The sequence below is a fragment of the Sceloporus occidentalis genome, unplaced genomic scaffold (assembly GCF_023333645.1).
Source record: "Sceloporus occidentalis isolate IW3139 unplaced genomic scaffold, rSceOcc1.0.p SCAF_191, whole genome shotgun sequence".
Classification (NCBI taxonomy): domain Eukaryota; kingdom Metazoa; phylum Chordata; class Lepidosauria; order Squamata; family Phrynosomatidae; genus Sceloporus; species Sceloporus occidentalis.
This window is the reverse complement of record NW_028317171.1, coordinates 237,902-264,913: the sequence shown is the minus strand read 5'-3', so window position 1 is coordinate 264,913 and position 27,012 is coordinate 237,902.

Sequence of the window (27,012 nt, the reverse complement as noted above, 5' to 3'; positions counted from 1 at the left end):
CACTTTAGCTTCTATGGCTCAATGCTGAGAATTGTAGTTTTGTGAGATAGTTAGTCTTCTCTCAGAGAGTTCCAGTGCTCCATGAAACTACAAATCCCAGAGTTCTAGAGCACTGAACCATGGAAGTTAAAGTGGTATCAAATTGCTTTATTTTTACACTGTGGCAGCAGCCTAAGACTCAGAAAGGCATCAATGAAGACACTAGATAATATTCCCGAACATAGAGGTATATCAGTGAATACCAGTCAAGATCATCTATACCATTCTATTTCTATTTTTTGGGTGAAATAATGAAAGGAGGAAAAGCAAGTCATTTGAAGTGTGGTGTTAGAAAAAGAGTTCTGTGAATACCATGGACTTCCAAAAAGACAAATTAATGTGTCTTACATTATATAAAGCTGGAACTCTCACTAGAGGCAAATATGACTAAATTAAGGCTGCCAAATTTTGGACATATCATGAAACAATACATTCACTGAAAAAAACAATAATGTTTGCCAAGGAGAAAACTCGGGGGCGGGGGCGCAAGAATACAGTACAGATGGATTGATTCAACCAAGGAAGCCACATCCTTGATACTGCAAGATCTGAGCAGAGCTGGTAATAACACAGTACCTTGGAGGTCTCTCATTCATAGTATCACCATAAATCACAGCAATGGGACATCTACACAGTAATAGCATAAATCACCATAAGACACCATTCGTAAGATCACCATAAGTCAAAGATGCCTTGAGAGCAATTAATCTCAACATCATTCTGTTCATAAAAAGATTCTGAAAAAGACTATAGGACTCTGATAATCCAAGTTCCATCTCTAAAAGGTTAAACAATTCACATTCAAAATCTATGATGCCTTCCATGGCCACAGATGTTTTCGCTAAGGTGGTTCCAAGTAAGTGACGACAAGCCAAAGGACAGGAGGTTATGTGAAATGAATCCAAGTCATCTATAACTGCTTTATTTCACATTGCCAACAAGCCAGCAAAAAAGCTGCCTTCCAAAAACATCGATATTTTTAAAGTTCCCTTTTCTTATCTGGAGAAGATATAACAGAGAAGGGAAAAGTATGAGTCTCCAGCATAGAATATCTAAATCTACATAGGACTGTAAAGTCAAAGGCTTTCATGGCCGGCATCCATAGTTTTTTGTGGGTTTTTCGGGCTATGTGGCCATGTTCTAGCAGAGTTCAATCCTCAAACGAAGATTAATGTCTGCTAATTGGTGATCATTATCTGCTGGGAAAGCCCCAGCAGATAATGATCACCAATTAGAGTGATCACCAATTAGAGTGAAACCATTCAGAGTCAGGGGCTTTCCCAGCAGATAATGATCACCAATTAGCAGACATTAATCCTCATTTGCATTAGCCTCCCAGGCTGAGGCCAGCCATCAACACAGAACAATACACATGCAAATCACTCCTGCATTCCCAGGCTCACACAGTATATATGCACCCATTTTTTCCAAGCAAAGCATTCTCTGAAGATGTCAGCCACAGATACTGGCAAAACGTCAGAAAGAAACTCTGCTAGAACATGGCCACATAGCCCGAAAAACCCACAAAAAACTACAAAATCAAATGTGCTGTAAAGCCATTGTGCTGGAACCATGTTGGTGTCGAACATTAGCATAATCTCCTATTATACCAGCATTTTTCCTTAAGGAGTGATTATGGGAAGAGGTATCCGACACACAACACATATCACATTGCAGGCATGAGAGCAAAGCCTCACTGCCAATTTGTGGCTGGTGAGAGCACAAGGATCATGGGCATCATCTGGCTTCAGAGCTGTAGCAAGGCAAAAAAAAGAACATTTGTTCTCCTAGATCTCTAGTCCTATACTGGAAGTCTAGACAGAAGATAGATTTTCCTTTTTCTTGGTGGCAAAACTACAGATGGATGGTTCTGAGGGGCCTCTTGCCTCCACTGGTTATGGAAGTGTATGCAAACTGTTATTGTACAGCCAGAAGCAACAGATGCCCAGGAGAAGTACACTGACATAGATTTCTGATATGCTGGCACAATACAGGTTTTTGGCCAAAGTGCCTAAGGTTCAGACACCTGATAACTTTTAATTCTGTGCTTGCTGATTTAATTTCTGTATCCTGTGTTGGTTTTATTTCAACTAAATCTCTCACACCATGATTCAATTTGTGTTATTCTAAGTAGTGAGCAAGGTTGGAGTTACCCATTTTAACATCAAAGGCTGAAAGGCTGCAAAAAGGCAGGACCAAATATATCCTCTGGGAAAACTGTCCTGTACTAGAAAGCACTGGATATGAAGTCTTGAAGGGTGATCCAGTATTAACAACCGAGAAAGCTCTAAATTTGGCTTGCGATGATATCATTGTGCAGATGTTCCATTGCTTTAAAAAATTCTGTTTGTCCCCAAAGTGTTCAAAGTGTGGTTTTTCTGATTCACAAAGTGTTCATGTAACAATTGTAGTGATCCTCCAATGAACAATTAAAAGTTATTTGGGAAGCTCAAGGCTACAGATGTACACATCTTGCTATTTCGGTGAGTAGTCAGAGGCTACAGCAGGTGGACCTTTCAGTTTTGGTGGGAAATCTGAATCTAATGATAAATGACTATATCAATTTCAATTGCCCAGTTTTCCCTGTTAAGTTAATTCTATCATGTTTTGTAAAACTCAGTCTGAGGCTTAAAAATAAAGTCTTTGTTAACATTAGTATATGGGCCCTGTGCAACCTTTTCTAGAAAGGTACATTTTTTGTACATAAGCATCATTGATAAATACAATTTTGCAAGCACATTTGCCATTAAATTGTTAATTGTTGCATTTTCCCTCTACTAATATATTAACTTTCATGTATATGTTTCCCTAATGCACACATTTAGTTCACACCTTTTTGTTCATAGAAACACACTTCAACATTCTGAGATGTTTAAATGCCAAAGTATAGCTACACTCTGGTTCAGGTATAAATTTGGGTAATGCAAACTTCTTATCAAAATGGACAAAAAGTACAGTTTTGTTTTGTTGATTTGGGGCACATTTTTTTCATGTTGTTCCTGCTTTCTAGGTTTTCATAAATGAAATTTTGGCTGGCTTTTATCCAGAATTCCAAAATCAAAAATATTCCAAAAACGAAAACATTTTTTACCATGGGTTGCTGAGATAGTGACACCTTTGCTTTTGAATGGTTCACTGTACACAAACTTTGTTTCATGCACAAAAGTATTTTAAAATATTGTATAAAACTACCTTCAGTCTATGTGTATAAAGTGTACAGGAAACATAAATGAATTTTGTATTAAGACTTGGGCCCATCTCCAAGATATCTCATTATGTATGTACATCCAAATACAGCTCTTCCAAAATAAAAATAAAAAATCTAAAATTTAAAATACTTCTGATCCCAAGCATTTTGAATAAAGGAGACTCAACCTGTATCTCTTTTTTTGGTCCTTGCAGAAATAAGAATTCACCAAACACCTCAAAACATACCTGGGTGCTACACCTCTCTTTACACAGTTATTTTGTGGCTCCTTGTGGAGGGAGCTGTGGAGAACATTCTGGGTATGTCCCTATGGTCAGATGACAATGAAAAAATCCCTCAGGAGCTACAGAAGATGCCTGGGAGATCTTATATGATTATTTAGTCATTGCGCATCTGCCTATAGATCCATCGGTGGGTGCTTCTCCACTGTCCCAATTCTCCACCAGTCACTAAATGGCCCTTGGGGGTACCTGCCAGACAGAAGAGGGGAAATAGAAAATACTTCTGCCAGTGCAGAAGTTTAACGTATATTTCCTCATGAAGGCTCTCAGGGGCTGTGCACACCAGCCATAAAGGCCAGTCTGGGAGCAGAACCGGTCCACATGATGCATGCCCTGACACTGCCCCCAAAGCAGCATGACACCACGCACCACTCCACATGGTGCTTCTCTGAAGCTGCATCCACACAACACAGTGCCAAAGGAGCTCCTTAAAGCCATGGCACCACAGCTGTCTGCCCTTTCCAGGGCACAAAAAGGAGCTATGGCCCTGATCCAGTGCAGCTGAAGGTGGCTGCAGGCCACCCCTTAGGGACAGTCTGCACAGCCCTTCAGTTTTCATTTGTTTTTCGTATTGATATTAGTGAAGAATGACAATACTGCTATAATTACTACATTACAAAGAACAGCATTTGGTGACCGTTGCATGGATAATAGCCATTCCATCCTGAAACCTGACCAATTTGAGAAAACTAGGGACTACATCGAGTGTGTGTTTGTGCATGTCTCCAAGATCCAACTTTCAGGCTTTAAAAAATGTTTGCTGTTCCACATGTTATTTTTAAAGCGAAGCACTGCAGGCAACATCAGACATTATTCCATCAACCGAATTCTCAGGAGGGCTTACTTTCAGTCATTTTCCCTCACCAGTTTCTGGCAACTTCCTTATATGGAAAGGGTTCCAGAGTTGGTTGGAAATTCTTATAAAGTTGGGCAAAGTCAGGGCAAAGAACAGCTTTCAAAATCTGTCTGGCCAGAGGCATTTTGCTGCCAGAGGCAAAACAGGATATGGGCTGCCCATCCTGGTCAAAGATGCCTAAGCCTCAATTCTGTTGTTAGTCCCATCTAAAGGAGACCTCCATAAACCACCAGGATTCAGGTTGCCATCACTTCATTTGCAAGTAACAATTGGATTTGGGTCATAGTGCCCATGGCAGGCTGTTTTAGCATCTAAAATAAAATAATTCCACCATTGTTTCTTCCAGGGAGTAAAAAAATGGAATCAGAAAAAAAAAAGCTAAATGTATTCTGTCCTTTTATGACACCTCAAATGATAAGGTTGGCCTTGGTGAGGACTTCAGCTCCTTGACACACTTATATTTTCCTTCCACTTCATTTTAAACTATGAAGCACACAAAATTATTTTGGAACAGAACTGGATCTGAAGAATTTGAACCTACGAGCCCTAAAAAAAACAGGATGTCTTTGAGAAGGAGGGAGTTGGACTGGATGGCTTTTTGATTTTCTTCACTCTTTGAATTCCAGTATTGGGTTGTGAATTTCATATAAATATTTTCAAGTCTGTGTATGTCACACCAATGCAAGAAGCCACATTGTCTGAGCTCCACAAAATTCTTATCACTGATATACACATGGATGTACTGACAAGCATTTGACTATTCAGGGCAGAGCTTAGAAAAAATTACTTCTTTTGTGTTACAACTCCCAGAATCCTCCAGCCATTTGTCAATAAAGTAAGCTTTCCAGATTTTGATCCAGAATTATATTTGTTGTAGGCATACATGAGAGAACTCACAGCAATACTGGTTATAACAGGGGAAACAGATTGTGAATATGATGGGATGTGGATATGTTAGACTGCAGGAGAGGTCTGCCAAACACTAAGCTTTTCACAGTGGGGAGACAAACTTATTGCAAACTTGTTGCAGTGCAGCTGCTTGACCTGAATTAACATGGTGGGATGTCAGGTTGAGAGAAAACAGAAGATACGCCCCTGGAGAAAAGGCAAACAAAAAGCATATTCACAAACCAACCTTTGCAGGTCCTCTAAGCATGGAGGAAGAAAATGGGTACTTATTTACAAAGATACTGTTTGCTTTCTTGCTTGTGTGTTTGTTGTGGCCTACATTTCTATGGTACGAGGCTTGTGGATACAGTATATAAATCAAGACCAAAACATTCTAAAGAACATAGCAGTAAAACAAATAGTACAACATCCTCCTCATCAAATATGAAGGTGTTTAGAATATTAAAAACCTTTTGTTTTTACACTTTTTAAATTTGGTGATTTTAATTGTACATTGACAATTATACACTGAGAGTGAATGTGGGGGGCGGAGTGGGTATAAATATTTAAATAAATAAATATCATATTAAAAATGGATTGGATCCAGCAAAAGCTTCTTACAGACAATCAGAGGGCTCTATTCACAATGTATTTTGGTCCTGTGGACTTTTTTTCTCCTTTGAAGAAACTGAGAAGTTATCCTTGCAGAGTCCCCTGTCACTAAAGTCCTTGAAAATGTGTTTGGAAAGGCTGAGAGACCCTCCAGTTGGGGAAGACATGGAATTGGAGTATGCAGGTGGACAGAAAATACAAAAATAATCTCCTGCTTCCCCTTTCCACAAGCAGCTACCTTATCCACTTAGGAATGTTTCTCTTGGTGACACAAAAACTCTGGTTGCAGACCTTATAAAAGTAAAAAAGAGAGAGCCTAAATAGTTGTGTGAAAGTGAGGGGCAGTCTGGCAACATATGAAGATTCACAGTAGTCAGCCTCTAGCCAATAGCATCTCTGCTTATACAGTAGGTCCTTGGTATCTGGTAGGATTTGGTTCCAGGACTCCTGTGGACATCGAAATCCATGGTTGCTCAAGGCCCATTAAAAGCAATGGCAAGTTTGCTTGGAGAAGTACTCTGGCAAACCAGGGTTCAAATCCCCATTCGGCCATGGAATATACTGAGTGACTGTGCTCAAGTCACATTCTCTCAGCCTCAGAGGGACGCAAAGGCAAACTCCTTTTGAACAAATCTTGCCAAGAAAACACTGTGATAGGTTCACTTTGATGGAAACAACAAAGCAAGCACCTATTATACAAATACATTTCAAACATCACCTTTGGTCACTACATGCAAGCCAAGAATTTAGCAATTTTAAAAGTTACATATTTGTTATGATCACCCAATCAAAAGCAAAGATTTGCAGAGATAAACAACCTGTCATCCAAATCAACAATAGGGAGGTATCGCTTTCTCTAATATGGGACTAATCACTATGCTCTAAAACAAAATGGGCAATATTCTCCACAATTAAGGAGTTATGAAAGCAGACTCTAGTTTTCTTAGGAGTTTCCTGAATGTATCCCATAAAATCTGCCTAAGGAAGGACATCTAGCATTCCTTAAGCAAATGTAAGTGTGATATAGTGGCTTGAGCATTGAACTATTACTCAAGAGACCAGGATTTGATTCTTTGCTCAGCCATGAAAACCCAATGAGGGTCATCATAAGGGCTGACAGAAAGTATTTGAAGGCATACAACAGCATGCAAAAGCCAACTTAATTTTAGCGGAGGATAGATCAATCTGATATTTTGGAAGATTAAGGGAGAGAGCACAAAATGCACATATAATTTGTTCAATAAATAGCTTCCTATATCATATATTTGGGACTGTAAGTCAGTATCTTTAAGGCTTTGCAAGGTTTGCACGACAGTATATGTTCTGTATGGGTTCTTAATTCATGCCCAAAATAAAATGGATCATGCACTGAATAAAATAGACCTAATTCAATATAATTGGGAATGGCAAGGTGAAAATGCCCATTATTTATACCTCCCCCCTTCATTTTCCTTTTCTCTTTTTTCATAGCACTGTGGATGACTGAGAAGATGCAGCTGTGTGAAAGGAAGGCTTCTGATCATAAAGCAGTCTGATTCCTGATTGTTTGTCTTTCAACAGATTTCCACCTCAATTAAAATACAGTATTTATGACTGTTATTAAGTACAGATGTGTTGCAGTCATGAGGCTATTTTGAAATGACAGAGTGACTCTGGCATTTGCTCCCTTACAAAGGTTGAAATAACAAGCCAATGCAAGTTCAATAAACTTGTGTATTTGAGACAGGAAAGAGTTTATCTACCTGCCTGACCATCAGGACCACTGTGAGAAATCATTCGGTACTCACCAAGGCCCATTCAAAACATATATTCAGATGATCACTCTTGGAATGCCTCCAACCAGTATGGATGGTGGCTATCCTGTTTGGTGTGAGTTTGGGGAAAGGTTGGCCAAAAAGTCCCTTCCTAACTTCTGTCTGCCAGTGGCTGCTGTTGGCCTCCATGTGACTGGAGCAGTGCAGCCACTTTGGAGTTTTGTTTGAACTTTAAAGGAACTATTCAAAATGCTAAACCATATCCCTCAAATAGGTTTATCACCTTGGATACTTCATTTAAAACCCAACATAGAGAAGATTCATGACCACTCTGACATGGAAGCCAACAACCAACATGAGTCCCATTGTTCACTCCCAGAATCCTCTGCTATGACTGTCTTCTGCTACTCCCTCCCTGTCCAAGCAGGACAGCAAGGATCAGTGGAACAAGAAGGGACTGGAAACCTTTTGTGGAGACTGGAACCACCTTAGGGACTTTTTGCAAAGGAGAAGGAAGGAAGGAAGGAAGGAAGGAAGGAAGGAAGGAAGGAAGGAAGGAAGGAAGGAAATGGCTTGCTTTTGCCTTTGATGACTAGAAGGAATGAGGCTCTCAACCTTTGGTTCTCCATTTGTTTTGGACTTCAGATCCCAGAAGCCCCAGCCAACTTGTCCAACAATTAGAAATTATGGGAGCTGAAGTACAAAACATCTAGAAGACTAAAGGTTGGGAACTACTGGGCTAGTGAGAGAAAGGAATATGGTGTATTAGCAGAAAGGGAGGCATGAATAAATATGTGTATATGTAACTGCTACAAATACAATTGAAAAAAATACCTTTTTTTCTTTTTTGTATCTCCTTTCTTTTGCCTTTTAAGTTGTTTCTTTTTTTCTTATAAAGTTTGCAGTTCTCATAATATTTGTCATACTTTGAAATTTTGAATAATAATTAAAAAAACAAACAAACACAAGAAGCAGGAACAGCAGCCTAGCCTCACTTTGCCCATACCATCTAGGTCAGGATGCAAAGTGGACCTGTAGGGATAGGAAAGCAAAGGAGAAGGCAAAGTTACTTCAGAAAAGTGTTTCCTCCTGGGCGTATCTTGCCCAAATGACTTCCCCTACTACTCTACTACCCAAATCCTGTAGCCCCCAATGATGGTGATAACATCCTTGTTTTGCCTGGGCACCAACACAATAGGTTGAACTCCTCTTGCCTCTTAGCTGATTGAATTCCCCACTACCATAGTGAAATAAAAGAGAGTTGGTCCCCAGTCATTCTCTTGAAAAGGAAGATAGTCACTTTTTGATGGTTTATATTGAAATTCCTTTGAACTTTGTTGCCATTTTGAAAGGAACATAGTCACCTCAATCTAATAGAATTGCAGCACTATGCCTCCAAAAAGAATGGCAGGCAAAGCTGTTATCGCTTTTTGTACTTCCAGGCCAAATCTCAGTTCAAACAGATTTAAGATAGATTCTAATTACAGAATCAGATTGCAATAAAATTCTACACATACTGACCTGGGAATAAATTTTACAGAACTCAATAAGACTTTGTCTTTTCTAATGAGTCACATCTCATTATGTGGCAGAAGTATGACAGCCTCAATTTAGTCATCTTGGCTTCCAGGGAGAGTTCTGGCTCGATCTGTTCTAGGGTCCATTTGTTTGTCTTTTTACCTGTCCATGGCATCTTCAGCACCCTTCTCCCACACCACATCTCAAATGAATTAATTTTCTTCCTATCTGCTTTCTTCACTGTCCAACTCTCACAGCCATACATGGTAACAGGGAATACAACAGCATGAATAATTCAGCTGTATTTCTTCCCATTTTAGGATTTTGTCTAGTCATTTCATAGCTGCCATTCCCATTCCTAATCTTCTGATTTCTTGATTGCAGTCTCTGTTCTGATCAATGTTTGATCCAAGATATGGAAAATCTTTATTTTAATTTCCTTGTTATCTAAGTTGAATTTATATACATCCTCTGTGGTTGTTTTTTTAAAAGTTTAACACTATGCTTGCTTTTGCACTTTCTTCTTTGACTTTCTTGAGGGATTGTTCCCATTCTGTGATGTTTTCTGCTAGTAACATGGTGTCATCTGCATATCTTAGGTTGTTGATATTCCTTCCTCCTATCTTCACTCCTTCTGTATCCAAGTCTGCTCTTTGCATGATATTTTCTGCATACAAATTGAACAGATAGGGTGAAAGGATGCAGCCTTGCCTGACCCCTTTGCCAATTGGGAACCATTCTGTTTCTCCATATTCTGTTCTTATAGTAGCTTCTTGTCCTAAGTACAGATTCCTCATCAGGACTATCAAATGTAGTGACGCTTCCATTTTTTAAGAGCATTTCATAGCTTTTTGTCATCTATGCAATTAAAAGCCTTGCTATAGTCTGAAAAATATGTTCTTATTTTCTTCTGGAATTCTTTGGCTCACTCCAATATCCATCTTATATGTGCCATGTGGTCCCTAGTGCCTCTTCCTTCCCTAAACCTGGCTTGGGCATCTGGCAATTCTTTCCTCATATATTATTTGAATCTATGCTGCAGAATTTTGAGCATGATTTTGATTGCATGGGAAATTAATGTTATGGTCCTGTAACTGCTGCAGTCTTTTATGTCTGCTTTTTTGTGGATGAGGATATATATTGGTCATTCCCAATTTGTTGGCCACTGTTTTGTTTTCCATATTTGTTGGCAAATTTTGGTTAGCACCAGAATTGTTTCTGTTTGTGTGATTTGTAGCAGTTCAGTTGGGATATCATCTGTTCCGGGTGATTTATTCTTTCCAATTTCTCTGAGTGCTGCTTCCTCCTCACTTTCCAAAATTTGGGGTTCATCTTTATATGGTTCTTCATTCCATGTATCATTCATTTTTTCATCTGTTTTATACAGCTTTTGTGTGTATTGCTTCCAATATGTTTTTTCCCCCTTTTTCTTGATCATTTAGTATGTTCCTATTCTGATCGTAGAGCATCCCAGCCCTCAGTTTGAATTTCTCTTTGAGTTTGCGGATCTTGTGAAAGAGGTCTCTCATTCTTCCTTTTTTGTGTTGTTGTCTTCTGTTTCTCTGCATTATTTACTATAGATGATTATGCTTAATAAAGAACTCTGTTTCTCACATTGTCTGTAAATTCCATTGAAATGTTCTTCAAGTCATATTTTGGTATGATGACTGTTTTTTCTTTCTTCTTCAGCTTTACACTAATCTTTGATATGAATAGCTCATGCTCTGTGCCACAGTCAGCTCCTAGTCTAGTTTTGGCCATGGGAATGGAACTCCTCCATCTTCTGCTTCCGATTATATAGTCTATTTGATTTTTGTATTGGCCATCTGATGATGTCCAAGTATATAGTCTCCTCTCTGGTTGTACAGTTGGTCCTTCTTATACACGGATTTTTTATACACGGATTCAAGCATTCATGGTTTGAAAATGTTCAAAAAAGTATAAATTTTCCATTTTTATAGGGGACACCATTTTGCTATGTCATTATATTTAATGGGACTTGAGCATCCACGGATTTTCTTATCCACGGGGGATCTTGGAACCAAACCCCAGCATGTAACAAGGATCCACTGTATGAAGAATGTATTTGCGATGAATAGATTGTTGTCTTCCTGCAATTGACTGATCAGTCCCCTATTTCATTTCTTGTTCCCAGTCCAAATTGTCTTAGAGTTTTTGAGTCTTCTTTGCTTCCTACTTTAGCATCCCAGTCATCTATTATCATCAAGCAATTGTTTTGGTGTGTTGTCAATTTCTTCTTGGACTGCATCACAGAAACTCTTAATTTCTTCTTCTTCTATGTCTGTGGTTGGTGCATATACTTGTAGTAATATTTATAGATTTTCCCTGAAGTCTTATTGACATGATTTGGTCTGATTTTGCATTGTATTCTTTGGCTGCTTTTGCTACATCTCTCATGATTATGAAAACCACCCCATTTCTTCATTCCTTTTCATTTCCTGAGTAGAAAACTGTGTAGTTATCCGAGTCAAAATGACCCATTCCTGTCCATTTTAGTCCACTTACCACTACTATTGCTATGTTTATGTGTTCCATTTCCTTTTTTACTATGTCTAGTTTCCCTTAGCTCATGCTTCTCACATTCCATGTTCCTACAATATGTGTGGTGCTGCTATGAATGTTCTTTACTTTGTTGGGTGTGTCTGCTGCTTGGATTCCTGCCTTTTTGTGTTCTTCTATGTCTTTGTTTAGTATTCTCTTTTTGATTATTCCCTGTGCTTCTTTTTTTGCTATCTGTTTGTGTCCTCATCTTGCCATTTCTTCCATGCTGGGCTGTCTCATCATAGGATTTTCTTGGTGAGAGGTTTCTGCAAGGAGGTTCACCATTGCCTTTCTCTATGCAGTGCTAACATGCACAGCTATGGTGTCACGGCTACTCTTGCTGTGAGCTTCTCCATCAGTGTTAACCACCACTTCTGCTGTGGCCCAATGGTTGTTTATCCCACTATTCCTTGTCTTCCCCCATAATTCTGGGTCTTTGTCCTTGTGCTACTGGCAGCTAGATCCACCCCCAAGCAACCCAGTTACTAACACAAACACACACATGTGAAAATTTGTGTATATTGTTATGTGGAGTTTTTCAAATTATAAGCATGTTTGTATTCATTTTTCTCATGTACACATTTTTTGTATGCATTTTCCACAATGACAAAAGAGTGTTTGTCCACATTCTTCCAATATGTACACTTTTATTGTGTATACCTTTCAAATGGATGTTTAGTTCTGTGTGCATTTTTCTTCACTGAACTGTATCATAGGCCTCAGTAATGTATGGATTCTTCCAGGGCAAGATGTAGTCCATTCTGTTGTGATTTGTGTTAGTTGCAAAATAAATATTGTCATAAGAAACCTAGTTATTTTCTTCTTCATTCCTAGCAAGACTTCGTAAAACATTTCTGGATGCTTCTAATGTAGGACTGGATTCAGTCATGTTCTGGCTAACATTAGTGTGTACACAAGTAAGATGCATTTGGAATGTTTCTCAGCAGTTGTATGAAGCTCCACCAAAATGAATCACCTTGTCAGAAAATCAAGTCTTTAAATACTTTTCCAGGCCAGATGCTGATTTTTATGTTATTTCATTTTTTGCTGTTAAAAATTGGGCCCTCATTTTGAACTTGTTCTTACAGCAGATTTCTGCCTTGCCACTACTAAGTCCTGCCCAGAACATCTGTGAAGATTTAGCGTCTTAGGCCTACATTCAACCATCCTAGCCTACAAGCTGTTGAAACTCTTGGGAAAATATGTTTTTTATTTATCGGGAAAAAATTAAGAGCTGTAGTGGAGCAGAACACATTTTCCTTGCCTTAAGGATTGCTTACCCCACAATATGCTGGAAGAAAAAATTGTTTTAGAGGGAAATCAGTCAGTGATTTTTATATGTCTGCAAATAAACATGTAGGCCAGAAACCTATTGGTGCACTAATCTAGCTGATGCAATTTTTCTGGTGTTCTATATTGGTGATGAGGGAAGAGAGACAAAATTTGCCATCCTGAGAAACCTAACTATTTTACTTTCTTCATGGGATCTGCACACTGCCCAGCGAGAGAGGGGGAAGAGGTGGGGGGTGCACCATCCACATATAAGAGAAGAAAAAGAAATAAAGGAGATAGGAACAAAATCAGTACCATGAATGCATCTGTTCAGTTTCTCATACACAAGCAAAAGAGGATTGCTATAATAATCAATGCAGGGAAATAGAAGACAATAACAAAAAAAGAAGAACAAGGACCTCTTCCAAAAGATCTGGGAATGCTCAAACTAAGGGCCGGAATGCTCTATGCTAGGAACAGAAACATACTACAAGATCAAGAAGAAATAAAAAGATGTTGCATGCAGTAGACATAGGAATTATATAAAAAAATGACAGATGGAAGGATGAACCATATGATGATAAACTCCAAATTCTAAAAAACAATGTGAAAGCAGCAATAAGAGAAACTGGGAAGAATATGATATGCCAATTGAACTGCTAAATCCACAATAGCAGAATCCACTCTCAGTGTTGTTCATTGCCCTTGAGTAGACCTTGATTCATGGTGACTGTGTGGATAGACAATTCCAAGACCCCCTATCCTCCACAGCTCTGCTTAGGCCCTGCAAATTCAGTCCCATGGCATCCCAGATTGACTCTGGAGATTATCACACTACAGTCTGGAAGCATTGCTATTCTACTTTATGCTGTGAAATAACTGCTTTGGGTGCTATGTACTTTGATTTGGGTAGGCATGTGTTATATGTGGCTGAGTGAGGGAATGCCGTGGGCAGAAAAATGTCTTGGGATGGCAATGAGAGAACACTAAAAGTTTATCAAGTCAGGGTTAGTAACTACTTCTCAAAGTGTGTGTGGGGGGCCCAAATAAATCAGTCTCACTTAGTTTTCACATGTTATTCAAATGACATAAAGGACTATTGGAGATGAATCTGGGATTTTACATAGCCTCAGGGCTTTCATCCAGAGGAAAAACGTGGTAATGTATCCTGGTTTTGAGTGGAAAATCCAGTTATTCATGCTTGTGTGCAGACCACATTCCATTGCAACATTAGTATGAGGCTAGAGGAAGTGTTCAGAAATATGTACATTTGAACACATGGAGTGGGGGGACTGCAGTGGCCAAAGCCATGTGGCTGCACATACTGTGATTTGTCAAACTTGTTCAAAAGGGAGAACTGTGTGGATGGTTCTTCTGAATTAGCCTCAGTGTGTGTAGACAAGCCCATGGTTACTGTGGATTGGGATAACCCAAAGGTAAGATGGATTCTTCTGTCAATGTAGATGGATCCAGAGAGAGAGAGAGAGAGAGAGAGAGAGAAACAGATGCTAAATGAAGGCTGCCAATCCTGGACAGCAGTTTATCATGCCACTTGCTTGATTTTCTTTTAACCTATTCAGATAACTATTCAAAATGACTCCATCACAGCCATGTTTAGTTACTTGATAGAAACTACAAATGAAATTCCCTTTCTGCTTAACTTGTATATTATTGTCTTTCCCATTCCATTATGTACTACTTCCCCCAACTTCTCCATCTGTAACATTTTTCCAGATAACATTGCTCAAGAGTATATCATTTTAATTGAAACCATTCTTTCTGGAAAGTCTCCATTTTGGGGAAAAATGATTTTGGGGCTTTTTTGGTCAACTCTGAGTTCACTAATTAGGTTCAGGTTTTTTGGTTTTTTTCTTCTGGGAGGATGGAAATTCTTACAGCTGTTGATCTCATTTTGATATGGTAACACATTTTCCAACTCAAGAAGGATAAAATGTCTGGGAAGTATATAATATTGTATTTGTTTTAATTGCTAAAGTTGGATGTTTTCCTCTCTGCAAAGGATAAAAAGAGCAGTTTAAATTATGAGGGTTAGGAAGAGGATAAAAAACAAAACAAAACACAAGCTGGCATCTATAAATCTTGAAAGCCCAATGTGAGCTTTAAATACCATTTTAGCCAGTCAATGGTAGTAACTGATTCAAAAACCTTCCACTTGGTTTGGAAAGTGATTCCTTTTAGTTTATATTAGGCTACACATAGTGAAATAATGTAGCTGAATCCATTAAGCTTTGGTGTCAAGAAGGATGAAAAATAGAATTTGGACTGATGCACATTTATTGGCTATCCTTTTGTTTTTCTTGATTCCCTTCACTGGAGAAATCAGAGGAGGAAAAGAAAAAAGAGAGAGAGAGAGAGAGAGAGAGATCACACATAACTCAAGAGAGGAAAAAACTCACTCTAATCAGCATCTGAAAAATTTAAAATATGCTAAAGATCTTTATGTGACACTTAGTACAGCAGTTTGACACCAGTTTAACTGTCATGATCCAATGCTATGGAATTCTGGGATATGTAGTTTGGTGGGGCACCTGAGCTCTCTGACAGAGAAGGTTTAAACATCTCATAAAACTCCAAAACCCAGAATTCCACAGCATTGAGCCATGGCACTTAAAGTGGCATTAAACTGCTTTATTTCTGCAGTGTGGCAACAGCACCAGTCTTTTGATTCATGATCAAGTATTATCTAATTTTTAAAATTGTTCCCTTGATTTTACAGGTAGAAGAAGTTGGTACAACTGGCGATTCTTCAATGAGAAAATCATAAAGATTCCCGTTTTGGTGATGACAGCCCACTGTGTCAAAGGCATGGATTATTGGCAGATAAATGCATTATATTTATACATATTCAAATATTTGTAAACAGCAGATCAAATGGTTGCTTGCAAAATAGGTAGCCATTTCTTTGTAGAGCCTCAAAGTACAGTGAGTGAGCCATTCAGAACAGTAAACGCTGAAGATAATATCAGTGGTGAATCAACCTAATTTCACCAGCAGATCAGCTAGGATCATTTCAATTATTTTGGGGTGATGGGGTGAAAATCAACTAACTTTCCACTGATGGCACTCATCTTGGTAGATGGCATCCCACTCTATTAGGCCTTTTTCAACATTGCTTTTGAAAATGGTGAATTATGGGACATTTTGCTGTTTTTGTGGGTCAAATGAAATGCAGTGAATTGTGGGAACTGCTTGATGATAACAAAAGCAATTGGTTTTCCAGGCAGCTGCCAGCTAGAAATAGCCATTTTAATTCTCTTTAATCTATCTGATACAATATCATTGTGCCCTTTCCATAGGACAATAAGATCAGAGGTTGCCAATTGTGTCTGTTAGCTGGTGGGTGCCATTAACAGCTCCGACTGCTGCTGTGAAACTTGCAGGAGTAGCAGTAAATTTTGAATTGCTGATACTCATCATGCTGTGATGTATTGCTGCTGTGAAAAATCTCTCCCGCTGCCTGTCCTACCTCTCCTATTGTAAGGCTAAGCTCAGAGGGAAGAGAGAAACTTAATGGGGTGACAGAAAATGGCATCATTCCTGCTAATCGAAACATCCCAGCGCATTGCTCCTACAAGGCCTGTCCCTACTGCACTATTTGCAAGTGATGGTAATGACAGATAGAGCAGAGCCTGGGAGCTGTACTCCAATATTTTTCTTCAGTCTGAACACAGAGTTCTTTGTTGAGAAATTTTGACTCATTCCTAGCAAAACCAGGAGTTAACTTTGTTAGCAGTAAACAAAAATGTGTGTGTGTGTGTGTGAGAGAGAGAGAGAGAGAGAGAGAGAGACTTGAAGTCTTCTGTTAACTTATGGCAACCCCATGAATTCCATAGGGTATTTTTAGGCAAGGAATACTCTGAGGTGGTTTTGCCAGTTCTTTCCTCTGAAATACAGCCTAAGCATCTGGTATTCATTGGCAGTCTCCCATCCAAATATTAACCAGGGCTGACTCAGCTTAGCTTCCAAGATGGAGTGGGATCTGGTGCCTTTAGGGAATTTATTTGGCTTTATCTTTTCTTGTGACATTCCAGTCTGAGGGCTGGCACTGCACAAATGGACTCCTTGGTTCTATCCTAAGGGCATTTGACTCTAATTAAAGCCTGATCTGTAGGAAAAAAGAAAAATAGATTTTCTATCCTCTGTCCAGGCTTCTGGGAGCATTCAGGGTAGATCTGGAGCAAATTTTCCAACTTCCTGCCCCCAAAGAAACTTAATAACAATTCAGCTAACTCCATGTGCATTAACAAGCAAAGTTAGAAACACCACCTTTTAGAAAAAAGTATTTCTTTGAGTAGGCCCTTACTTGAGGAATACACATTTCATGAAGCTCCACTCTACCTCCTGCCAAGGAGAGTTTTGTTGCTCATATTAAGAGATTTGTTGCCCATACATCAACTGAAGACCTAAACACAGACTGGATGTAACTGGCCTATCAGTCCGGAAGGCACAACTCCATCGTCTCCTCAGTTCAAATGTTGTTGTTTTCTCACTAAGGCTGCATCTGCACTGCAGTGCAGGTGTAGCCTAAATAAAAAAAGCTTCTATGCCACAAGTGAGGTCTGTCACTAAAGACAAAAAAATGTTCCCTATGACAGCGGGCAAGGTACTTAGCAAGATGGACATCACCAGTGCTGTGATGCCTGAAGTGATAAAGGAAAATCCCAATCCATATATTGATGTATCGAAGTTAACAGTATATGTGTGTGTCACAACAAAGCTCAATCGTTAGCACTTAGCACTTTACATTTGTATACCGCTTCATAGTGAACTAAGTACTCTCTAAGTGGTTTACAATGTTAACCAATTGCCCCCAACAGGCTGGATATTCATTTTACCAACCTACAAAACGATGTTAACTAGGTAACAACTATAGTATGTGTACAGACCTCTGTTATCAGCAGAGTACTTATCCACCAGCAAGTATATTTTTGGCAGGATGCTGGTTGAAGTATGCTTTGCCACATTACTTGGTAAGATTGCTATATAGAAAACTGCAGAGGGCTTCTCTAACTTTGCTGGTTGCATAAAAAGCGGAAATTAAGCAGATATTGCTTGTCACACAACCAGGTACCAAGCAACACCTGCTCAAATTCTGTCTTCTCTGTGTGTATGTGTATATGCCTTCAAGTTGCTTCTCAACTTTTGGTGACCCTATGAATTCCAAAGGTTTTTCTTAGGGGCTGTACATGCAGCCATCTTTGTTTCAGCCAGAGCGGGGCCATGGCAACTGCACACCGTGGCCCTGATCTGGCCTTTGCAGGGTGCAATAGCTACGTTGCTGCAGCTTGGTGGTGCTTCTTTGGTCCTGCATTGTATGTATGTAGCGCCGGAGCAGCACTGTGATGTCGTGCGACACACGCCCTGGGGATGGAGCCAGGGCGTGTGTTGTTGAGACTCTACACTGCGACTCTGCCACCAAGCCAAGCCTAACTGCTGGTCTGAATAGCCCCTTAGGCAAGAAATTCTCAGAGGTGGTTTAGCCAGTACCTTTCTTTGAAATATAGCCTATGCCTTTTACATAACTATTGAAGATACAGGAGCCCTTTCTAGTTTATACTCTAGCAAGCCAACTTCCTGGTGCTATAAAGTATGGATGGGAATTCCACTCCCACCATAATTGTTACACGGTGGATGCTGGTGGTTTCTCATAAGAAACCACATCACTAACTGTTGGTGTAATGCATCTAATGTTATGAAAACCCTTATTGTGTTTTAAAAGGCTGACCTCAACTATTTACTGGCCTTTCATCTTTATGTATCTCCTGGCACATTGTTTTCAACTCTCTTCTGCTCTGTAGTTGTGTGTTCCCTTGTCTAAAATGTGTATTTCTGAGATGCAAATATTAGAAAAAGTTGTGATAGAGTAGCATTCTCTAAAGGAGGGGTAGGAATCATAGAGCCCTTTCAGTGTTGGAACACAGCTCCCTGCATTCTTCACTGTTATCTATAGAGACTGGGGCTGCTGGGATGTGTGATTCCCAAGCCTGCTGTAAAGTGACTCTGGCTGCATCTAAACTGCACAACTAATGCAATTTGACACCTCTTTAACTGCAATAGCACTATACTTTGGAATTCTGGTTTTCAAAGATCTTTAGCCTTCTCTGCCAGGGAGCTCTGGTGCCACAACAAACTACAAATCCTAGGATTCTACAGGATGGAAACATGCCATTTAAAGTGGTTTCAAATTGCATTAATTCTGTACCCTGGCATCAACCTCTGTCTTAAACACATGACCCAGATGGTTTATTTTAACTGAACTATGGCTTCTCAAGTACTGTGGAGAAGTTACAAAAATGGAAGATGTGGGCACAACAAACTTCTTTTGTTTACTGGCAAGAAATTGTAACTGTGCTTGGCAGAATGCAATTACAGTCTTCTGCATGCCTGGAATCTGCTCAGTCATACTGAAGTGGCCCATTCAATCAAACTCAGGACTTTATTACACCAGACTTGAAAAGTGAAATTAGAGAAAGATAGCAGTGTCTATCCAGTAGCAGGTCTGTGGTCAATCCATTGCTGAATTGTTCCTTTTCATTGATGGGTAAAACCCATCAGTGCCCCAATCATGCTGCTTTTTCACTACTGAGGGAGTGTGATAAGTTCTTCCCGAAGCAGGTCCAATAGGCAGAGAGGCATGTGGTGCAAGTGGGCATGATTATGCACCTCTCCCTTGCTATTCCTACACAGCCTGTTTATCTTTCTTCTTTTCAATTTATTTTCTTTTATTTATTTATTTTAACTGCATTGATTGCCATGATCATGCAATTGTACTGAAAATAAATAAAAATAAATCTAGACAGAAAGGCATGTTGGGAAGGGTATAGGGTAAAGAAATGGGGCTATGGATGCTTGCCTGAGAAAGACAGAGGCTGGGATAGAAGCAGCGGCATCACAATTTTGAAGAGCTGTGAAATAATTATTGTCCCTCAACCAGGTATTTTCCATTTCCTAGGGGCTGAGTAAGCTGATCCCATGCTTTCCTAGCCTGGGTCTCAACCCAGATCAGTCCCTGGACTGACATGGTGATAGGTGGTGTTTATATGCCCACCCATCCCAACACCATGGATCTGGTACCACTGCATGCTCTTACCTCTGTCCATCACTACTGAACATAAGTAGACCACTGTCACCATGCCTGATGTGGGGTGCCTGGCTGCAATCACATAGCCAGATGCCCCTTTTTTGGCCCATGTGGACTGCCCCCTAGGCCAGTGGTTCTCAACCTTCCTAATGCCGCTTCTCTAGACTAACCAGGTCATAATGCATTAGCAGCCTGGCATGAAAAAGTCCTATGTTATATATTAGCTTCTTCAGACTTCCCCAGTCAATACAGAGAAGCTGGGGTGGATACCTTTTACTTGACTAGGGCATGTCTGTTCACCATACATACTCTTTGTATACCACATAAAATTTAATATTTTTAATTTTTACTGATAATGTCTCTCCAGGTTTGAGACAGTGCTCCTTGTGAGCTCTGATAGAAAGAGAACGGATCTACTCACTGGATTGATGTGCAGGCTGTGATTTAGTGATTTCCTAGTTTTTACAGATCAAGAATATTCTGATACAATTTTCAATTTTTTTAACAAAAAAATTTCAAAATATACTCCACAATGTATATTTTTAGAGAAAATAGCCAGCATTCTGTATCAACTAGTTGGGCTGCATCCCCACTGCAGAAATAATCCAGACTGATGCCACTTTAACTGCCTGGCTCAATGCAATGGAATTCTGGGAACTGTAGTTTGTTGTGGCACCAAAGTTCTCATAGAGAAGGCTAGATGTCTCACAAAACTACTATTTAAAGTAATGTCCACCTTGATTATTTCATCAGTGCAGATACAGCCATAGTAAAGTATCCCTGGCTGAAGCCCCTTCCTAACCTACAAATCTCAGGATTCCATAGGATGTTGACATAGCAGCTAAAAGGGAATCATTATGCTATAATTGTGTAATGGGAAAGGGCCCCCTGCCTTACTCTATTGGAGATATACGTGTACCATAAACAGAAGAATCATCTTGCTTAATTTAACCACCATGGAGAAAGAATGGTGTAGATAAGGATAATTTATTGTTTTGTTTATTGTAACATCAAAGATTTTCTATAACAAGGTCAGAAACTTCTCACTGGCCCTCCAGATTTTTGGGACTACATCCTCCACAATCCTTTTGCCATGTCGATCCTACAAAGGGGTCATGGAAATCGAAGGGCAAAGCAGCTAGAGGACTAAAATTTGTGAAGACCTTTCACAAGAGCATGGCACTGGTTTCAATATGCCATACATTCGTACCTGTGAAGACTGAGAAGTGCTAGAGAAATGTGGAAAATTATTCTCTGTCAAAATAACAATATGTCCCCAATGAGCAGTTCTATATTTTTGAATAGTCAGACATCTGTCACTTGTTCCACTCAGGACATATTTGGTATTCATTTTAAGTTTTCATAGCAGTTTCATTAACATTTAAGACTCCACTGAACTATAGATGGATTAACAATGACTATCAGACAAGCATTTATAATAGCTTTTCACCAGATGAAATATGTATGTCTACAGATATGTCAGAGTGTGATCATTCCTAAAGGAGAGCTAACTTCATTAGAAATGTTTATAAAAGCTTGTGCAAAGCATATACTTTAGGCCAGTAACAACACTGGGAGGAGGGGGAAGGCATAGACAAAAATCTTTACAAAATGTCTAAATATAACTAAGCTCAAAGTTTTAGGAGGTGCATGGAATTTCTCAAGTATTTATGCATTTCTCTGATATGTATTTTTGCAATAGGAAAAGTAGAAAGAAGATAATACTCCTCCAAAGTTGTTATCTGAGATCCTCTCAAAGGATAACAACCCATATTCAACCTGTCCAACAAATGTTAGCCAATATCAGCCATACCTCCTCATAAATCTTGTATCCTTCATCGTCATCATTCTGTCTCTCCAGGAATTTTCAACCCCTGCCAACTTCTGCATGCTGTAAATTCCAGCCTTGCTATCCAGTTTATTTAATTCTGAGGCAGAGGTTGGGGGAAATTACTTTTTGGGGGACTATGGCACCCAAAAAACCCAGACAGCATGGCTAGTGGAGACTTTGCTCATTTCAGAGGTTATGGAGACATTTTGACTCACAGTACAATCTAATGAATCCATATGTGTGTGTGTGTGTGTGTGTGTGTGTGTATATATATATATATATACATACATACATACAAATTAAAGATTAAGGAACTGGGGGATTTTGGGTGCCATATTAGAAAATAACGACTTGTTTGTGCAGACTCATAACATTATATAATTTTAAAAATATCTTTCTTTATGTGATTGTATATCTTTCAGGTCAGGATGGGTGAGAAATATATTTGGTGTGTAGAAACTGAGATGTTTTGGGTTTTGTTTTTGTTTTTTGCATTTCTATATTTCTTCATATTGAACTAAGCACTCTCTAAGCAGTTTAAAACATGTTAGCCAATTGCCCCCAACAAGCCTGGCACTCATTTTACTGACCTACCAAAAGATGGAAGGCTGAGTCGATCTTGGGGGCCTCAGGATCAAACTCACAACATTGTGGCAGCAGTACTGGCATTTAGCCACCGCATCACCAGGGCTCCATAAACAAATTCATGCAGAAGAAACTGAAATAGCAGGTTGGCCTGTCCAGCTCTTAAAAATCTGTTTGAAAATTCTTGGATTTTCAGATATGTTAGTGGTACTAGGGTTGCTATCCCCTCCCCCCCCGAGAGGTTCCTCACTTTTAACAGCTGCATGGCAGGCAGATTTAACATTGTTATCTCCTTGCTGGGAAACTCTTACCTTCTGAGGTTTAGGAGGAACAGGGAGAAAGTAGACCTGACAGTTTTGCCCACTCCTGTTTTCAGCTTGTCTTCAAATATGTCAAATTACAGAATCACAGTTGGAACAAATCCCAAGGAACATCTAGTTCAATGCCACCAAGTACAGTAAACCATCATTTAAATAAAACTTAAGCCTTATACAAACCAGCCCAAAAAACCAACCTGTGGGTGGAGTTGGGGTGCAGCGTCCTAACAATGCATGCCCTGACTCCACCCCCAGGGTGCCATGATGCCGCATGCCTCTCCAGATGGTGCATAGCATCATGACACACCTCTGGTGCTGTGACCAGATGACGCATGCCACAGCTATGGTGCCCTCCAAAAGCCGGATTGAGAAAGCAGTGTGAGGTTGCCACAGCCTTGATCCAGCCAGGAAAGGAGCAGCATCCTACCACCTCTTAGGGGTGGTCTGTAGAGCCCCTTAGAGGCATCTATTCATTTGCCTGTTTAAAACCTTCAGTGAATGAACAGTCCACCACCTTCTAAGATAGTCTATCTCACTATCAAACAGTTATTATCACCAAGAATTTCTTCTGTTTAGTTATGATCTCCTTTCTTGTAATTTGGAAACATTGATTCAGGCCCTATCTTCTGGAGCCACAGAAAACACATTCACTCCATCTTCGATGTGACAGTATTTAAGATATGTATAGATGGCTATAATAATATTCTGTTCTCTGGGCTATACATACCAAACTTCCTCAACTGGTCCTCTTAGAGTTGCTTTTTAGACATTACACTGCCTTGATTGGCTTCCTCTACACTATTTCAACTTGTCATCTTCCTTAAACTGTGGTACTCTATGCCAGGTGATGACTGAACAAAGCAGAATAGAATGGCTCTACTATTTCCCTTGATCTGCATACTACAGTGCTGTTCAAGTAGCCTAGAATTAACTTGGCTATTTTTGCCGCTGCATCACACTGTTGACTTGGGCTACCAAGACCTTTTCACATGTACTGTTGTCAAGCCAGATGTAACCCATCCTATATTTGTGCACTTCATTCTTGCCAAAAGGTAGTAATTATATTAATCTCTATTGAAATTCTTTAAATAATAAAAAAGGTTATGCCTAGCCCTCTAATCTGTTAGGAACATTTTGAATCATCATCCTTTGTTCCAAGGTACTAGTCATCTCTCCCAGTCTTCTGTCATCTGCAGATTTGATAAGCATGCCCTCTATTCCATCAGTTATGTCATTTACAAAGATGTTGAACAAACCTGATCCCAGGTTGGATAAAGACAAACCTAGTCCCCTCAGAATAAACAGTGAACACTCTTTGGGTTCCCATCAAGCAGCCAGCTACAAACCAACCTATCTGTGATATTTTACCAGCTGGTCTGCAACAATGTTATACAGGTCCTTGCTAAAAGCCTTACACTTAACAAAAAAGCAAAAAGACAAACTCTCCATTTTAAAAAGCTCTATATATATACTCACTACAATACCAAAGCCATCCAAGCAATCAACCTGAGGTGTTTCACCCTCATACTAAATAATGTAGGGCCAGTTTTATGCTGTGATCATTGAATCACACAATTCTTTAATAATCTACATAACCATGCAAAGCAGCATAATATGGCTGTGTCAGCAATATGTGGATTTAACTAGCTTGAATGTAAAAATATACTGTTAGACTATCTTAATGAGATGGAAAGGGAAAGGGAAGTGCAAATTACCTTTTTTTTACTAATCATGTCAAAGAACTTCCCTAATGAGAAACTAGAAAATGTCACATCACTAAAAGTGAGAACTGCCACAAAATGTTACAGCACAGAATGCTCCTGTCTAGGTTTCTAGGTATTCCATCCCATTCCTTTCTCTAAATTTTCTATCCCCGCCCTCAGCTTTTGGTCAATCAACATTCTGAAGCCCAATGGAATTGTTCTGTTTTCTAGTCTCACTCTTCAGGGTTTCTCTTCAGGGATTTAATGTTTCTGCAAAGCTTGGCATTCCTCTGAGCATGTTAATATTTCCCTCTTGTGCCAAGCCTGGGATAGGCTGGCCTTCCAAGTATTGCCGTTTTGCTACTCCCATAAGATGTACCCAGCATATTCAATGTTATGGCTATGTGGGATTGCAGTCAAACAATATATGGTGGGACAAATATTCCCCACACAATACTTTAACATCACATTACAAGTAACACAGTTTCTGTATCTCGTTACTTTTTCCTATATGGAAATGAGATTTCTGAAGGCATGAATGATCAGGTTTAGCACAACTGTATCCTTTCCTTTGGGATTTTCTCCCAAATGGCTCACAAAGGCCAATTTGGTGGATGAGGTGAAAATTGACCACACATTAAAGATTTCCTGAAGGAATCTCTTCTTGAAAATGTATCCTTCTGCACTAAAGTGCTCTTTTAATATTAGTTAATCAATGGAGAAAACAGGTAACAGATGTGAAATTCATGGTCACTTCAGCAATGTTGAACTAAAGGAACAAAAAGATGCAAAAACAAATTTGTTCACCAGAAATGCCAGAGGTCCATTGATACTACACAGCATGGTTGTAGCATGGTTAGAGCCAGCATGGCATAGTGGCACAGATTATAGATGATAAAAATGTGCTTGGGCTGAACCACATAAGTGACAATACATGAGGAAATGCTTTCTTCTAATCATTTAACTGTGTTTGATTGAAAAGGATCACAAAACTTACACGTGAGCAACATAGCATCCTGGTGCAGAAAGAAAGAGGGTCCAAAGCAGGCATAGTTGACCTAGTAAGAGGAAACCATTGTGTCATATTTTTTGAATGGAAGCCCTTTGGCCAAAAGTGTGACCAGTTGGAAGCAATTGTTACAGCTGCATTTGCTTATATACATCATGAAGTTAGATGGCTCAGTACTAGACTTTTATGCAGTTTCCAGCAAGGTCACTGAGAGTACAGGGTGGGGGGTTAGTTATTTTTGGCATTAAAACTGGGGCCTGGGACATTTTGTCCTAGCTTTACCATCTCATATAACTCTGATGGTAAGGCCGTTAACATGAAATCTAATTATTGTCATCCATTAGCTCAGATCAAGCTGACAAATCAGATCCAGAACTATCTTTTACAATCCATAACAGCAAGCCTAACATGTGAGACCTCTCAAGAAGTGTAATCCACATGTTGACATGTTGACATAAACCATATATACTACATTCCAAGTGGAATATCTTGTATGGCCACTGTGAGGTTTCTGTCTACAAATTTACAGTTCTGATCAGCTAGAAAAGTAGCTAGATGTGGAATATCAGTGTTATAAATCAAAAACCATGAAGACGGAGAACTGCGACCCATTTGAAATGGTGAAAACCTTTGGAAACTAGCCATTTGACAGAGATCTCAGGATTCTGGATGCACCATTTCAGTCTTCCAACAGGAGAATCTTATTTTTGAATGAACTCCCACACAAAAACAAACCTTCTTCCTGTTTATGGTAGCCCTCCTTCTAATAACGTTGCTTTTCTAAATATGAGAGACTTTTTGCTGGGTCACGCATTCAGAAATATAATACTGGTTGCACTATGAAGTGGTATAGTTCCAGAATTCTGCCTTACCTTTCTGCCACATCAGTCTACAATGTGCAGACCAGCTTTAAAAAGAGAAACCAAATTTAAGTGATTGCATCCTCTTGGTTATCGGATACATTCTGATTCCAATCCGAAGACACTGTTTAGTTTAGGGATCCTCAAGTCCCAATCACCATGACTAACTATTTTAAAATATAGAACACTCATTATTCTCTGCCCAAAAAGATACAAATGAACCTTTCACCTATTTCTGATTCAATTTCCTTTGGTTTTGGTTAAGATTAATGGCTGTAACTTCTGGAAGTGGAATCACATTTAGACCTCCCTGTCAGTCTCCCCTCACAGCATCATGCTGAACTCTTCATACAATTCTTCTTCTTTTAGTCCTTGTAATTTTCCAAAGCATTTAAGAGCTCTGACCAAATACTTCTCCCACTGGGCTTCTGTAGGAGTAAACGTGGGAGAGGGCTGAGGGATTTGCAACAGTCCCATCAATGTTCAATTTAGAGATTATTTGTTTCATTTTCTGTTATATCAGTGCTGAAAAGCACTGATCAAAATTGCTCGGTTAAAAAATAGCAACCAAGTACCCCTCATAGAAGTTCCTTCTCTCCATTCCTTTTACTCTCC